This window comes from Manis pentadactyla, chromosome 7 (assembly GCF_030020395.1).
Source record: "Manis pentadactyla isolate mManPen7 chromosome 7, mManPen7.hap1, whole genome shotgun sequence".
NCBI lineage: Eukaryota > Metazoa > Chordata > Mammalia > Pholidota > Manidae > Manis > Manis pentadactyla.
In genome coordinates this window covers 111,263,273-111,279,015 of record NC_080025.1, presented here as the reverse complement: position 1 = coordinate 111,279,015, position 15,743 = coordinate 111,263,273, and the positions used below count along the sequence as shown (strand labels likewise).

Genomic DNA, 15,743 nt, shown 5'->3' with positions numbered 1-15,743 from the left:
AAACTAACCTTTTCAAACAATAAGGCTTCTTTCTCACATAACAACTTTACATTTCCCTGTATGGCCCCAGAAGATGACTAGTTAGCCAGAGATGGGTAAGATTCCTCAAGGGAGGAAGAACCTAAGACAGGCACAGTCGCAGGGGGGCCATCAGGTGAGAAATTGGGGATCAACAGAGGTAAGGCTTAGAACCTCACCCCCACTGTTCTGAGTGATATCTTCTGCATCCTTGGATATTTTATTGCCCTTTTCTAGCTTGGATTGACACATAGTCTACAGGCACACACCTGATCATCTACATTTGCTCTCTTATAACACTAAACTGTTTTCTACCTTTATCTTGCATCTACTTACCACTTCAGCATTTTATTAAAAATAATAATAATAAAGAGAGAAATGTGGTATCCACATACAAATCAAGTATAAAAATCAAACAAATATTCATATTTGAACTGATTGTTTATAGTTCATAATGCATGAGCAAAACCGAAAGTTTCTGTGATGACTGCCCTTGTACTCTTCCCCATGTATCTTATTCACTATGTAATAGTTTGTTTTCCATGTAAGAACTTGTTCGTTATGCTTCAGAAGATTGGAGACTGACGAAAATTAGGCTTGGGGTGGATTAATGATTGTGCATTGAACATTGACTCCCCTATACAGAATTTTATTTTTGTTAACAATCATTTGATCAATAAATATGAGAGATGCCCTCTCAAAAAAAAAAAAAAAAGAAAGAAAAGTACACACTTCCAGTTGTAAAATAAATAAGTAACCGGGATTTAATGTATAGCATAAGGAATATAGTCAAAATATTGTAACAACTTGGTATGGTGATAGCTGGTACCTAGAATTATCATGTGTATAACTGTTGAATCACTGTGTTGTACACCTGAAACTAATGTAATACTGTGTGTCAACTACTCTTCAATAAAAAATAATTATCTACAAAAAAAAAAAAAGAAAGAAAGTCATTCGTGTATGACATACATGTACATGCACAGCTCACTACAGTTTATCTAAGATTAAAAGCTACTAAAGTGGAAGAAGATAGCCAAGATGGCGGCATAACTAGAGCAGGGGAAATCTCCTCCCAAATCACATATATTTATGAAAATATAACAAAGACAACTCTTCCTAGAATAGAGACCATAGGACACAGTACAACATCGAGACCACATCCACATCTGTGAGAGCCTAGCGCCTTGCGATGGGGGTAAGAAACAAGCCCCAGCCCGGTGGGAACTGAGCGCTCCTCCCCCCAACTCTCGGCGGGAGGAGAGGAGTCAGAGCTGGGAGGGAGAAGGGAGCCCAGGACTGCTGAACACCCAACCCCAGCCTTCCGCACCAGAGCGCAGACACAGTGCATGCATGGGGTCCTGGATACTAGGGAAACAGGCCAGCAAGACCGGTGAGCGGGTCCCTAAGGCTGGCGCCATAGGATAAAGAAAAGCGAGCGTTTTTTTTTTTTTTTAATTATTCATTTAATTTTGTTTGTTTTGGTGAGTGCTTTTTGGAATTCTTAAAGGGACAGGGCGGGACACTTAGTCCAGAGGCAGGGAATCTGGGGATCTCTGGGCACTGTAAACCCCTGGCCAGCAGGGAGCATGGAGGCCCCTCACGGATATAAATAGCCTCCCGGCCGCTCACCCTCCAACGCGTCTCCACCATTTTGGAGCATCAGCCCGAGCCAGGCCACGCCCACAGCAACAGCGGAGATAAACTGCATAGCAGCTGTGTAGGTATCAGAAAACCTGTCTGCACGCAGCTGCCCAGGACAAGCCACTAGAGGTCACTGTTCTCCCAGGAGAGGAAGGCCACAAACCAAAAAGAAGGTAAGTTCTTCCAGCCATCACTTGTCCCAGCTCTGCATACTATCTCTATCACCATGAAAAGGCAAAATTACAGGCAGACAAAGATCACAGAGACAACACCAGAGAAGGAGACAGACCTAACCAGTCTTCCTGAAAAAGAATTCAAAATAAAAATCATAAACATGCTGATGGAGATGCAGAGAAATATGCAAGAGCTAAGGGATGAAGTCTGGAGGGAGATCACAGATGCCAGGAAGGAGATTACAGAAGTGAAACAAACTCTGGAAGGATTTATAAGCAGAATGGATAAGATGCAAGAGGCCATTGATGGAATAGAAACCAGAGAACAGGAACGCATAGAAGCTGACATAGAGAGAGACAAAAGGATCTCCAGGAATGAAACAATATTAAGAGAACTGTGACCAGTCCAAAAGGAACAATATCTGTATTATAGGGGTACCAGAAGAAGAAGAGAGAGAAAAAGGGATAGAAAGTCTCTTTGAAGGAATAATTGCTGAAAACTTCCCCAAACTGGGGGAGGAAATAATCAAACAGACCACGGAAATACACAGAACTCCCAAAAGAAAGGACCCAAGGAGGACAACACCAAGACACATAATAATTAAAATGGCAAAGATCAAGGAAAAGGAAAGAGTTTTAAAGGCAGCTAGAGAGAAAAAGTTCATCTATAAAGGAAAACCCATCAGGCTATCATCAGACTTCTTGACAGAAACCTTACAGGCCAGAAGAGAATGGCATGAGATATTTAATGCAATGAAAGAGAAGGGCCTTGAACCAAGGATACTGTATCCAGCAAGATTATCATTTAAATATGATGGAGGGATTAAACAATTCCCAGACAAGCCAAAGCTGAGCGTATTTGCCTCCCACAAACCACCTCTACAGGGCATCTTACAGGGACTGCTCTAGATGGGAGCGCTCCTAAAAGAGCACCGAACAGAACATCCATCATATGAAGAAAGGAGGGAGAGAGAAAAGAATCTCCAGACAGTGTATAATACAGCTCAATAAGTGAGCTAAGTTAGGCAGTAAGATACTAAAGAGGCTAACATTGAACATTTGGTAACCACGAATTTAAAGGCTACAATGGCAATAGGTACGTATCTTTCAATAGTCACCCGAAATGTAAATGGACTGAATGCACCAATCAAAAGACACAGAGTAATAGAATGGATAAAAAAGCAAGACCCATCTATATGCTGCTTACAAGAAACTCACCTCAAACCCAAAGACATGCACAGACTAAAAGTTAAGGGATGGAAAAACATGCTTCAGGCAAACAACAGAGAAAAGAAAGCAGGGATTGAACTACTAATATCGGACAAATAGACTTCAAAACAGAGGAAGTAACAAGAGATAAAGAAGGACACTACATAATGATAAAGGGCTCAGTCCAACAAGAGGATATAACCATTCTAAATATATATGTACCCAACACAGGAGCACCAGCATATGTGAAACATATACTAACAGAACTAAAGGGGGAAATAGACCGCAATGCATTCATTTTAGGAGAATTCAACACACGACTCACCCCAAAGGATACATCCACTGGGCCGAATATAAGTAAGGACACGGAGGCACTGAACAACACAGTAGAACAGATAGATCTTATAGACATCTATAGAACTCTACATCCAAAACCAACAGGATATACATTCTTCTCAAGTGCACATGGAACATTCTCCAGAAAAGACCACATACTAGCCCACAAAAAGAGCCTCATTAAATTCCAAAAGATTGAAATTCTACCCACCAACTTTTCAGACCACAAAGGTATAAAACTAGAAATAAATTCTACAAAGAAAACAAAAAGGCTCACAAACACATGGTGTCTTAACAACATGCCCCTACATAATCAATGGATCAACGAACAAATTAAAATGGAGATCAAGGAATATATGGAAACAAATAACAACAACACAAAACCCCAACTTCTGTGGGATGCAGCGAAAGCAGTGTTAAGAGGAAAGTATATAGCGATCCAGGCACACTTGAAGAAGGAAGAACAATCCCAAATGAACAGTTTAAATCACAGTTTTTGAAACTGGAAAAAGAAGAACAAATGAGGCCTAAAGTCAGCAGAAGGAGGGGCATAATAAAGATCAGAGAAGAAATAAATAAAATTGAGAAGTATAAAACAATAGGAAAAATCAATGAAACCAAGAGCTGGTTCTTTGAGAAAATTAACAAAATAGATAAGCCTCTAATCAAATTTATTAAGAGGAAAAGAGAATCTACACAAACAACAGAATCAGAAATGAGAATGGAAAAATCATGACAGACTCCACAGAAATACAAAGAATTATTAAAGACTACTATGAAAACCTATATGCTAACAAGCTGGAAAACCTAGAAGAAATGGACAACTTCCTAGAAAAATACAACCTTCCAAGACTGACCAAGGAAGAAACACAAAAGTTAAACAAACCAATTACGAGCAAAGAAATTGAAACGGTAATCAAAAAACTACCCAAGAACAAAACCCCCGGGCCAGACGGGTTTACCTCAGAATTTTATCAGACATACAGAGAAGACATAATACCCATTCTCCTTAAAGTTTTCCAAAAAATAGAAGAGGAGGGAATACTCCCAAACTCATTCTATGAAGCCAACATCACCCTAAAACCAAAACCAGGCAAAGACCCCACCAAAAAAGAAAACTACAAACCAATATCCCTGATGAACGTAGATGCAAAAATACTCAACAAAATAATTAGCAAACCAAATTCAATACATCAAAAGGATTGTACACCATGACCAAGTGGGACTCATCCCAGGGATGCAAGGATGGTACAACATTCGAAAATCCATCAACATCATCCACCACATCAACAGAAAGAAAGACAGAAACCACATGATCATCTCCATAGATGTTGAAAAAGCATTCGATAAAATTCAACATCCATTCAAAAAACTCTCAACAAAATGGGTATAGAGGGCAAATACCTCAACATAATAAAGGCCATATTTGATAAACCCACAGCCAACATCATACTGAACAGATTGGTAAAGAAGAAGTTAAACTGTCACTATTTGCATATGACATGATATTGTACATAAAAAACCCCAAATACTCCACTCCAAAACTACTAGAACTGATATTGGAATACAGCAAAGTTGCAGGATACAAAATCAACACACAGAAATCTGTGGCTTTCCTATATACTAACAATGATCCAATAGAAAGAGAAATCAGGAAAACAATTCCATTCACAATTACATCAAAAGAATAAAATACCTAGGAATAAACCTAACCAAAGAAGTGAAAGACCTATACCCTGAAAACTACAAGTCACTCTTAAGAGAATTTAAAGGGGACACTAACCAAGTGAAACTCATCCCATGCTCCTGGCTAGGAAGAATTAATATTGTCAAAATGGCCATCCTGCCCAAAGCAATATACAGATTTGATGCAATTCCTATCAAATTACCAGCAACATTCTTCAATGAACTGGAAAAAATAATTCAAAAATTCATATGGAAACACCAAAGACCCCGAATAGCCAAAGCAATTCTGAGAAAAAAGAATAAAGTGGTGGGGATCTCACTTCCCAAATTCAAGCTCTACTATAAAGCCATAGTAATCAAGACATTTTGGTACTGGCACAAGAACAGAGCCACAGACCAGTGGAACAGATTAGAGACTCCAGACATTAACCCAAACATATATGGTCAATTAATATTTGATAAAGGAGCCATGGACATACAATGGGGAAATGACAGTCTCTTCAACAGATGGTGCTGGCAAAACTGGACAGCTACATGTATGAGAATGAAACTAGATCACTGTCTAACCCCATACACAAAAGTAAATTCAAAATGGATCAAAGACCTGAATGTAAGTCATGAAACCATAAAACTATTAGAAAAAAACATAGGCAAAAATCTCTTGGATGTGAACACTAGCAACTTCTTCATGAATATATCTCCCCGGGCAAGGAAAAGAAAAGCAAAAATGAACAAGTGGGACTATATTAAGCTGAATAGCTTCTGTACAGCAAAAGACACCATTAATAGAACAAAAAGGTACCCTACAGTATGGGAGAATATATTGGTAAATGACAGATCCGATAAAGGCTTGATGTCCAAAATATATAAAGAGCTCATCCACCTCAACAAACAAAAAACAAATAATCCAATTAAAAAATGGGCAGAGGAACTGAACAGACAGTTCTCCAAAACAGAAATACAGATGGCTAACAGACACATGAAAAGATGCTCCACACCGCTAATTATCAGAGAAATGCAAATTAAAACCACAATGTGGTATCACCTCCCACCAGTAAGGATGGCTGCCATCCAAAAGACAAACAACAACAAATGTTGGTGAGGTTGTGGAGAAAGGGGAACCCTCCTAAACTGCTGGTGGGAATGTAAATTAGTTTAGGCATTGTGGAAAGCAGTATTGATATTCCTCAACATGCCCAAAATAGACTTATCATTTTACCCAGGAATTCCACTCCTAGGAATTTACCCTATGAATGCAGCACTCAAGTTTGAAAAAGACAGATGTACTCCTATGTTTATCACAGCAGTATTTACAATAGCCACGTGTTGAAAGCAACATAATTGTCCATCAGTAGATGAATGGATAAAGAAGATGTGGTACGTATACACAATGGAATACTACTCAGCCATAAGAAAAGGGCAAATCCTACCATTTGCAGCAACATAGATGGGGCTGGAGGGTATTATGCTCAGTGAAACAAGCCAAGTGGCAAAGGAGAAATACCAAATGATTTCACTCATCTGTGGAGTATAAGAACAAAGGAAAAACTGAAGGAACGACAGGAGCAGAATCAGAGAACCCAAGAATGGACTGATAGAGTATCAAAGCCTAATTTGGCTACCCAGAAAATGAATTAAGATATGATATGAAGAAGAACTTCCAACATCAACATTCTCTGGAAGAGTCATTCCCGAAGATGATCATCAAAGAACTTCAACAAAGATCCTGGCGCTGTTGCAGTTGTAGCTACATTCATCCCACCAGTTCCTGGACTTGCCATTGGAATGAAAATGGAGATATCTAAGCTGGCCTGTGCATACAGTAAAACAACAAATTTGACTGGATCTATACTGTCAGAACTCAACCAAGAATTAGGAGCAGTGCAAGTTGCAGTGCTCCAAAATCTTGGTACTACAGACTATCTACTGTTAAAAGAACATATGGGATGTGAACAGTTCCCAGGAATGGGTTGTTTTAATTTGTCTGATTTTTATTAAACTATTCAAATTCAGTTAGACAATATCCATCATATCATTGATAACTTTTCACAAATGCCTAGGGTGCCTAACTGCTTCTCTTGGTTTCACTGGAGATGGCTGGTAATTGTAGGTCTGCTTTGGTTATGTAGCTGTATTCCTATTATGTTAATGTGTGTGCGCAATTTAATTAGTAGTTTAAAACCTATACATGCTGAAGTTACTCTACAAGAAGATATGTCAAAGAAATAATCAATCTTCCCATGTTTTCTTCCGCCTGCTACTTCTATAGCTTTTCTTCTTCCTTCCTAATTACAACCCTTAAGTAGAATTTGTGCCGCATAACGAAATTACCGAGTATCATAATTCTTCCAAGTGGTAAAGATACCTCAAGACAAATGCTGGGCATAGAAGCCACGGCATAAATCTGCAAAGGAGTTAAAAGCTAACCTTTTCAAACAATATTGCTTCTCTTTCACTTACCAACTTTACATTTCCCTGTATGACCCCGGAAGATGACTAGTTAGCCAGAGACGGGTAAGATTCCTCAAGGAAGGAACAACCTAAGACAGTCACAGTCACAGGGTGGCCATCAGGTGAGAAATTGGGGATCAACAGAGGTGAGGCTTAGAACCTCCCATCCCTGTTTTGAGAGAAATCTTCTGCATCCGTGGATGTTTCGTTGCCCTTGTCTAGCTTGGATTAATACTTTGTCTATAGGCACACACCTGATCATCTACTTTTGCCCTCTTACAGCACTAAACTATGTTTTCTACCTTTATCTTGCATCTACCTACCACTTCAGCATTTTATTAAAAATAATAATAATAATACTGGAGAAATGTGGGATTCACATATAAATCAAGTATAAAAATCAAACGAATACTCAAAAAAAAAAAGCTACTAAAGTTCTGAAGCTGTGGTAAGATTTTCTTTGCATCCTCTTTTTTTTCCTTTCCACCATTCTACCTTTCTCACATAATTTTCTTTTGCTTCTCAACTGGATGCTTAGACTTTGAAGAGATGATCCATTCTCTCGGCTCAGGGTTTGTCAGGATTGCTTTTACGTTGCCAAAACCAGTGATCTTTTCTACATATTCACCTTATTCAGCCTTTCAGCAGTATTCTGTATGATTAACCACTTCCTCTTTATAGCATTCTGAGATATTCCTTCACTTAGCTTCCTTGAACTGGTGTAACCAGCTGTTTTTTCTAGGCCTCTTCTGCATTTTCATCTTTTTCCACCAGACATCTAAATTTGACATGCCCCTGAGATCTTTGCTGAACTTTCATCTCTATTTAAATCTCTCCCCTAAACCCATGTCTTTATTTACTTTTTTGATGATTTATTTTATTTTTTATACATAACATTTAATAACATACATAATATATCTATTTTATTTTTGTTTTTTATTGAAGCATAGTTGATATATAATATTGTATTGGTTTCAAATAGACAGACAGCACAGTGACTCAAGAATTAACACATATCCCAACTAGTGCAGTTACTCTCTTTTAACATAGACAGATGTTACAAAACCTTTTACTGTATTCTCCATGTTGTACTTCTATCCCTGTGACCAACTTATTTTATGATTGAGATTTTTGTGCCTCTTCATCCCCTTACCCCTCTCACCTACCCACCCTAACCGCCTCCCCCATGGTAACCACCAGTCATTTCTTAGTGTCTCTGAGTGTACTGCTTCTCCCTAAGCCCATGTCTTTAAATGATGTTTTTAACCCATGTGTTAAAAGAATGCATTGGTACTCAGATTTTTATGTCCAGGTTTTGTCATACTTAATGTTTGTAACTCCAGCGGGGTCAGGGGGTTGGAAATGTGTTCCCAGCCCAGGGCAAATAAACCTTTAAAGCCACAATCAGTCAAAGGGAGAAATAAAGTGGGAGAAACCCATTTATTGCTTACAAGAAGTCAACTACTCCTGCTCGCCTGTGTCTCTCCCTGTCCTGGCTGGGAAGAAGCCAAAAAAAAAAAAAAAACCTCTCCTGTCCCAGAGTGCACACAGGCCTCTCCACCTGCCTTGTAATCACCTATTAAGATGAAGATGGACTACTTCTGTTCACCCCTTAGGAACACCTATTGATATGGAGATGCACTAACGCCAGGCAGAGATTCTGGAAATACTGTGATTTTACCCATAGCCCACCCCTCCAAAAATCTTGCTTCACAATGTACTCACTCCCCATCTTCTGCAATGGCCTCTGGTTAAGAAAACTGGAGCACTGTAACCAGACTAATAGCATACAGAAACAACAGTGATCAAATAATGATAATCCTCAAGCCAGAGGATTGAGCTAGGTTCAACATTCTATGCAGATTAAGTCCATAGCTTGCCCCTTCCACAGGAGGCCAGCAACTGAACTGGCTTCTGTGCATGCTCAGCCAGGAGGTGGCTCCAAGCTACAATGACTGTAGAAGAATGTAACCTTAAGGGTGATATGATACATGTTTTAATGACACCAGCATAGGCAAATCTTTCACATCAGGTAGGATGCATGCAAGAGAGTGTTCCTGTGATAGGATAGTGGCAAGAATGGGATCTCATCCTGGTCTAGTATACCAGATTTTCACCCCCCTCCCTGTGGGAGTTACAGATGGGTCAATATATAGGGGTATGGGAGGTACATGCACTGGCCATAAAGGTAAAACAGAACTTCCCCATAAGATGCTCTTACCCCACCCCCCAACTTTTTGGGTACACTACCATGATCTTTGGGAGCCACTCTGCTGTTACGCCAGGAATATACATGAGGCTAGTTTCCAGGCCTTGTCCCAAGGTGCCATAAGAGTCAGCCATTATTGGTCCATGTGTCAAAATGTCCAGGGCCACGTCCACTCAACAGAGTCTCCAGGGTTTAATGCAGTTGGGGCTGGCAGCAGGATATTGCTCTGCTGGCCATATCCTGGCTTCAATAACTCCTCTTTGGTCTGCACATACAGCTGTTTAGGAGAGGCAGCAATGTGTGCTAGCATATCCACAGGGCTTAAGGCTCCTTTTCAGGGCTTTTCATTCTAATGCCTTATGACTGTCCATAAACAAACTGACCGGCCCCATAGACTATTGGTGTCCAACTTCAGGCCAGAGTTCAATAAACCACTGTACCTCTCTATCATGCCTACCCCAGTAAGGTTATATGGTACATAAAATTTACACTTTATTCCTAATTTCTGTACCCATCCTTGTAATGCATGTCCAGTAAAGTGGGTGCTTCTCCATCACCTGCAGCCGGCCATAGGCTGCAGAGAGCCTCTAGGCCCCTTTTGGTCATTTGCTGATCTGCACGATGTGCAGGAAAAGCAACCAGAAGTCCAGTAGCTGTCCACACAAGTCGTGACATACCGATATCCTTCTGATATGGCCAGAGGCCCAATATAGTCTCTCTGCTACCTGACAGGGGTTATCGGCCCCCTTACTTTTGTCTCATGTTGCTGCAGGACTCTTAGAGCACACAAGGCACTCCCTCCAGGCTCTTCTGACTTATTCAAAGGTCAACAGCATGCCTCACCAATGGGCTACAGCCCACATTGTCTTTTGCCCTGCATGTAACAAACACTGATGTAACCATTGGACTACATTAGGGGCAGGCTTTCCTCCTAACCAACACACTTGGGCCAGTGTGTCTGCTTCATCATTCCCTGGGGATGCCAAAGGCAAATGGTCAGTCACATGATTACAGTAACTGACTTACTCTGACCAGAGGCCCATAGGTCTTGCTACAACTCTTGCCCCAAAGGGGCTAGTGACCAACTATCCAGTTGGCATAGTACCATGTCGGTAGTCACAGGGTCAAGCCCCGATAGATGGCCCAGCTGTCAGTGCAGACAACTATAGGGGAGGCTTCCTGGGTGATCACGAGCCATACTGCCCGCAACTCTGCCCACTGGCTGCTCTTCCCCTCTCCATCCTCCATCCATATTGTCTCAGTCTTAGGAAAGCTATAGCTGTACACTTCAGGAGCTGCCCTCCGGAGCTATCTATATACCAAGCATCTTCAAGTATATGGGTTTTTCCCTCCTGATAAGGACTCTAGGCTACCAATGGCTCAAAAGCAAGTTCTTCCTGCTTTCCACTGGTATAGGTCACTGACCCCAAAAAGTATTGGAGTTTTCCACTTAAAGGGCTAGTAGAAAGGGTGCCACACTGCTGTAAATATGCACCCCATCTGGCCAGTGTAGGTGTCTGTGCCATGCCACACCATGTAGGAGGGTTCCCTTTCCTCCACATCTTTGCCCCCAGCCAGAGAAAGACAAATATTGCATGGTGTCACTTACATGTGCAATCTTGGGAAAAAAAAGTCAAACTCATAGAAAAAAAATAGTAGTAAAGTTGTTGCCAGGGCTGGGACATAAGAAAAATAGGGAAAGGTTGCTAAAAGGCTAAAAACTTGCAGCTATAAGATGAATGAGGTCTATATATCTAATGTATAACATGGTGACCATAGTCAGATATATCTGTGTGTAGGTATAAATAGCATGTGAGGTGATGGATATATTGATTAATAGATGGTGAGATCCTTTCATAATGTATATGTGTATCAAATCATTGTAGCTTGTCAATTACACCTCAATAAAGGTGAAAAAAAAAGATAATAGGGAAAAGCTCCTGGCCCCAGCTGTCCAGCAGGACTGCATGGGTCCTGGCGCAGAGGAGGCAAAAGAGATGGAAATTCTTCCACTGTGTTTCCAGAGCAGCTAGCTTCGCGGGGGAAGTGCCACTGTCTTGGAGGAAACCGGAAGCCCGCAGTGACCCCTGGTGACCCGGTTTGTTTTTGCTGTCATGGATGCACTTTTAGAAGATGATATCTGTATTCTGAATCATGAAAAAGGCTATAGGAGAGATACAGTGACTCCAGTCTCAGTTTATTCAGATGAGTCTGTTGCTTCACATTTTGTCCTTGTTACTGCATATGAAGACATCAAAAAACGACTTAAAAGGATTCAGAGAAAGGGAATTCTTTCTTAAAGAAAAGAATAAGATTTTTGGAAGAAAAGCTTGTAGGAGCTCGATTAGATGAAGAAACAAGTTCTGTGGGAAAAGAACAAGTAAAAAAGGCCTACCATGCATATCGACAGGTTTGCATTGATAGAGATAATTTGGAGAGCAAGTTGGATAAAATGAATAAAGACAACGCTGAATCTTTGAAAGTATTGAATGAACAGCTACAATCTAAAGAAGTAGAACTCATCCAGCTAAGGACAGAGGTGGAAACTCAGCAAGTGATAAGGAATTTAAACCTACCTTCAGCAAACTGGGAGCAAGAAAAGTTGAGCTGTGACCTGAAGATCCATGGTTTGGAACAAGAACTGGAACTGATGAGGAAAAAATGTAGCAATCTCAGAATACAGCTACAAAAAGCCAAACAAACGGATCCATCTCAGGAAGACAATCCGAAGAGCAGAGATCTCCAAAGACTAAACATTTCAAGTGACAATATGCAAAATGCACACTGGGAATTGAAAAGAGAAATGTCTAATTTACATCTGGTGACTCAAGTCCAAGCTGAACTACTAAGGAAGTGGAAAACCCCACCTGAGATCAAGAAAGCCTGCACCCCAGGTGGATGTGTGGAAGACCCCGGGAAAGACAGCAGGAAGCCGCAGTGGACAAATTTTGCTGCAACACACACAAGACTTCCCCCTCTCTCACCAAATGGCGAAACTCTTGGTCATACCACATCTTCCCCTCTACAGGGAAAGAGAAAAGTTTTATCAAAAAAGCAGTTAACCAGTGATGGACAGATAATGAGAAATCGATGGTACAAATTTTCAGGAACACAACTCTTACGGCAGAAAATCTTTGGAAGATAATTCCTGGGTATTCCCAAGCTCCAAAATCAAGTGAGACAGCATCTGGGGAAACTAAAAATAAAACTTTGCCTTTACCCAACCTGCCACCAGTGCATTACTTGGATCAACATAATCACAACTGCTTTTATAAGAATTAATTCTGAAGACATTCATGGTCTGGTCATGAGGTTGCTGTATCTCCCTTCAGTGGTTCTTTCGAGAAATTTACAGTGGATTCTGATGAAACTTTTGCAGAGTTCTTCAGCATACACATTTGCACATACTGTACCACATTACTTAGTTGATTTTCCAGGATGAAAGGCACTCTCCAGCTCCATATTCTGGCTAAGAATCAGGTATATGTTACTGATTAATAGATAAGGTATTTCAAAAAGACAGTTCTACCTTTAATGGTAATTGTAAATTTCTGCCTTCCACATAAAGAATGGAGTTAAAAATTTTTAGACATGGTTTTATAAAGCATGTGCAGTGCCTAAATATCCATAAAAATAAGGGAGGCCATTAATATCAGAGAAAAACCATGAGCTGCTTTAAGTTGCATAAAGGAGCAAATGACAATGTGAATAGGTTTATTTCTGTTGACCTTATAATGCATAAAGGTATGAAAAGTACTATAGATTAATAGTATCTAGATTATTCCATCTCTGTGAGCTGTTATGTTTCTCAGAGTTTAAGATTTAAGACCATTTTTTAATCACAATGATGATAAAATTTAGGCTTAACAATTTGAATTATAAGACTTGAAATAACCTGATCATTGAAGCCAAGCCAGTATATCAATCAAGAGCTAATTGGAAAAAGTGACAGAACAGTTGAAAAATTTTGTCTGTGTGAATAAACTTACAATCCTATACATCATCCAATTAGAAATGGGAAGAGGATCACAAAGGATTCCATGTACTGTTCCTTCAGTGATCCTAAATGAAAATTTAAATGTATGTGTAACTATATGAAGTCCTTTTCTTCAAAGGGTCTATGTCTACTTGCTATGTAGAGCAGTTTATAAACTGCCAAGACCGTTTTAAAATGTAACATTTTATTCATTGAGTGATTTTTAATAAACTTAAATAGGAATTTTGCTTCTAGAAAAAAATAAGATAATAGGGAAAAATAAAATGCAATAAAATAAAGCTCAACTAAATAGGTGTTTGTTCTAAAAAAAATTCATGCTTTAACTTAAAAATAAAATAAGCTGATCAAAAAAAAAACCCAAACAAACATGATTTTAATCAAAGCAAACAGGGCAAGAGGAAATAGGACCAAGGAAAGGGTTTCTTTTATGTGGAGTACAGGGCTTGTGTAGTAAATCAGTGGATCAGGCTGGCTGAAACCTGGAAAAGGGGTAGTAGGAATCTTGGGGGACACCAAAATAAATGAGTAAATAAATAAATAAAATCTCCTTTATCTAGAGAGCCAGTAATAGGACTATAATAAATTGGTGATATAAAAATACCACTGGGATGTTATGAAGGCAAAGTCCAATTTAGCACAGGATGACCTGAAATCTGGGGGTAAATAAAATTCCCTGGGAAGATAGAAAGAACCAAAGCTTCTGATTCCATTCTGAAGCTCTCTAAGAACAGAATCCTTGTTATCCATAACTGAAGTCTTATAGCAATGTTTTTCAAAGTTCAGTGTGCATCAAAATCACCTACGGTGCTCGTTAAAAATAGAGATTTCCTGTCCTAAGATCCTGATTTAGTAGGACTTGTGTGGATTTTGGGAACCAATACATTATCAAGCATTCCTGAACTCAAGTTAATGCCCCCATTTTTTCTTTTTAATCGAAGTATAGTTGATACACAATCTTATTTTGGTGTCAAGTATACAACACAATGGTTCAACAGTTACTCATATTATTAAATCTTCACCCCCCACTAGTGCAGTTACCATCTGTCAACATAGGAACATATTTCAGAATCACTGGCTACATTCTCTGTGCTGTATTATCATCCCCATGACCAACTCATATTATGACTGAGCATTTTTGTGCCCCTTTATCCCCTTCACCCTCCTCACCCACCCACCCAACCCCTCCCCCTTGGGAACCACTAGTAATGTCTTAGTGTCTCTATGTCTACTGCTATTTTGTTCATTTTGTTTTGTTTGTTTTTAGATTCCACAAGTATGTGAAATCACATGGTATTTATCTTTCTCCACCTGGCTTATTTCACTTTGCATAATATCCTGTAGGTCCATCCATGTTGTCACAAATGGAAGGATTTTTCTTTTTTATGGCTGAATAATAGTTCATTGTGTATATGTACCACATTTTCTTTATGCATTCATCCATTGATGGACACTTTGGTTACTTCCATATCTTGTCTATTGTAGTAAATAATGCAGCAATAAACACAGGTTGCATCTTTTTGAATCAGGCATTTTGATTTCTTTGGGTAAATTCCTAGAAGTAAAATTACTGAGTCATATGGTATTTCTGTTTTTAGTGTTTTGAGAAATCTCCATTCTGCTTTCCTCAGTAAATGCACCGATTGACATTCCCACCAATAGTGTAGGAAGGTTCCCTTTCCTCCACATCTTCACCAACACTTGTTATTTCTTATCTTTTGGATAGTGGCCATTCTAACTGGTGTGAGGTGATATCTGATAGTGGTTTTGATTTTCTTTTCCCTGATGATTATTGATGTGGAGCATCTTTTCATGTGTCTTTTGGCCATTTGTATTTCTTCTTTGGAAAGATATCTATTCAAAACTAATGCCCTTCCAATGCAAAGTCAGGCAGTGCTTTGACAAACACTGTCTTATAGGAACCCATGGTTTTATCCATTCTCACAGAGACTTTAAACAGAATTCAATAATATTGTGAATGCTTGAAGTTCATTTTTAAAATTTTAATCATGGGTTCTGTAGA

General features: G+C 39.5%; 1 protein-coding gene and 1 pseudogene across 7 annotated transcripts in view; both read left to right on the top strand.

Moving 5' to 3' along the window:
- The window catches only part of IMMP2L (inner mitochondrial membrane peptidase subunit 2), a 998,090-nt gene that overhangs the window by 771,377 nt on the left and 210,970 nt on the right, over positions 1 to 15,743 (top strand). The gene's annotated exons all lie outside the window — the stretch shown is intronic.
- On the top strand, positions 9,863 to 13,159 carry LOC118918504 (5-azacytidine-induced protein 2-like; annotated as a pseudogene).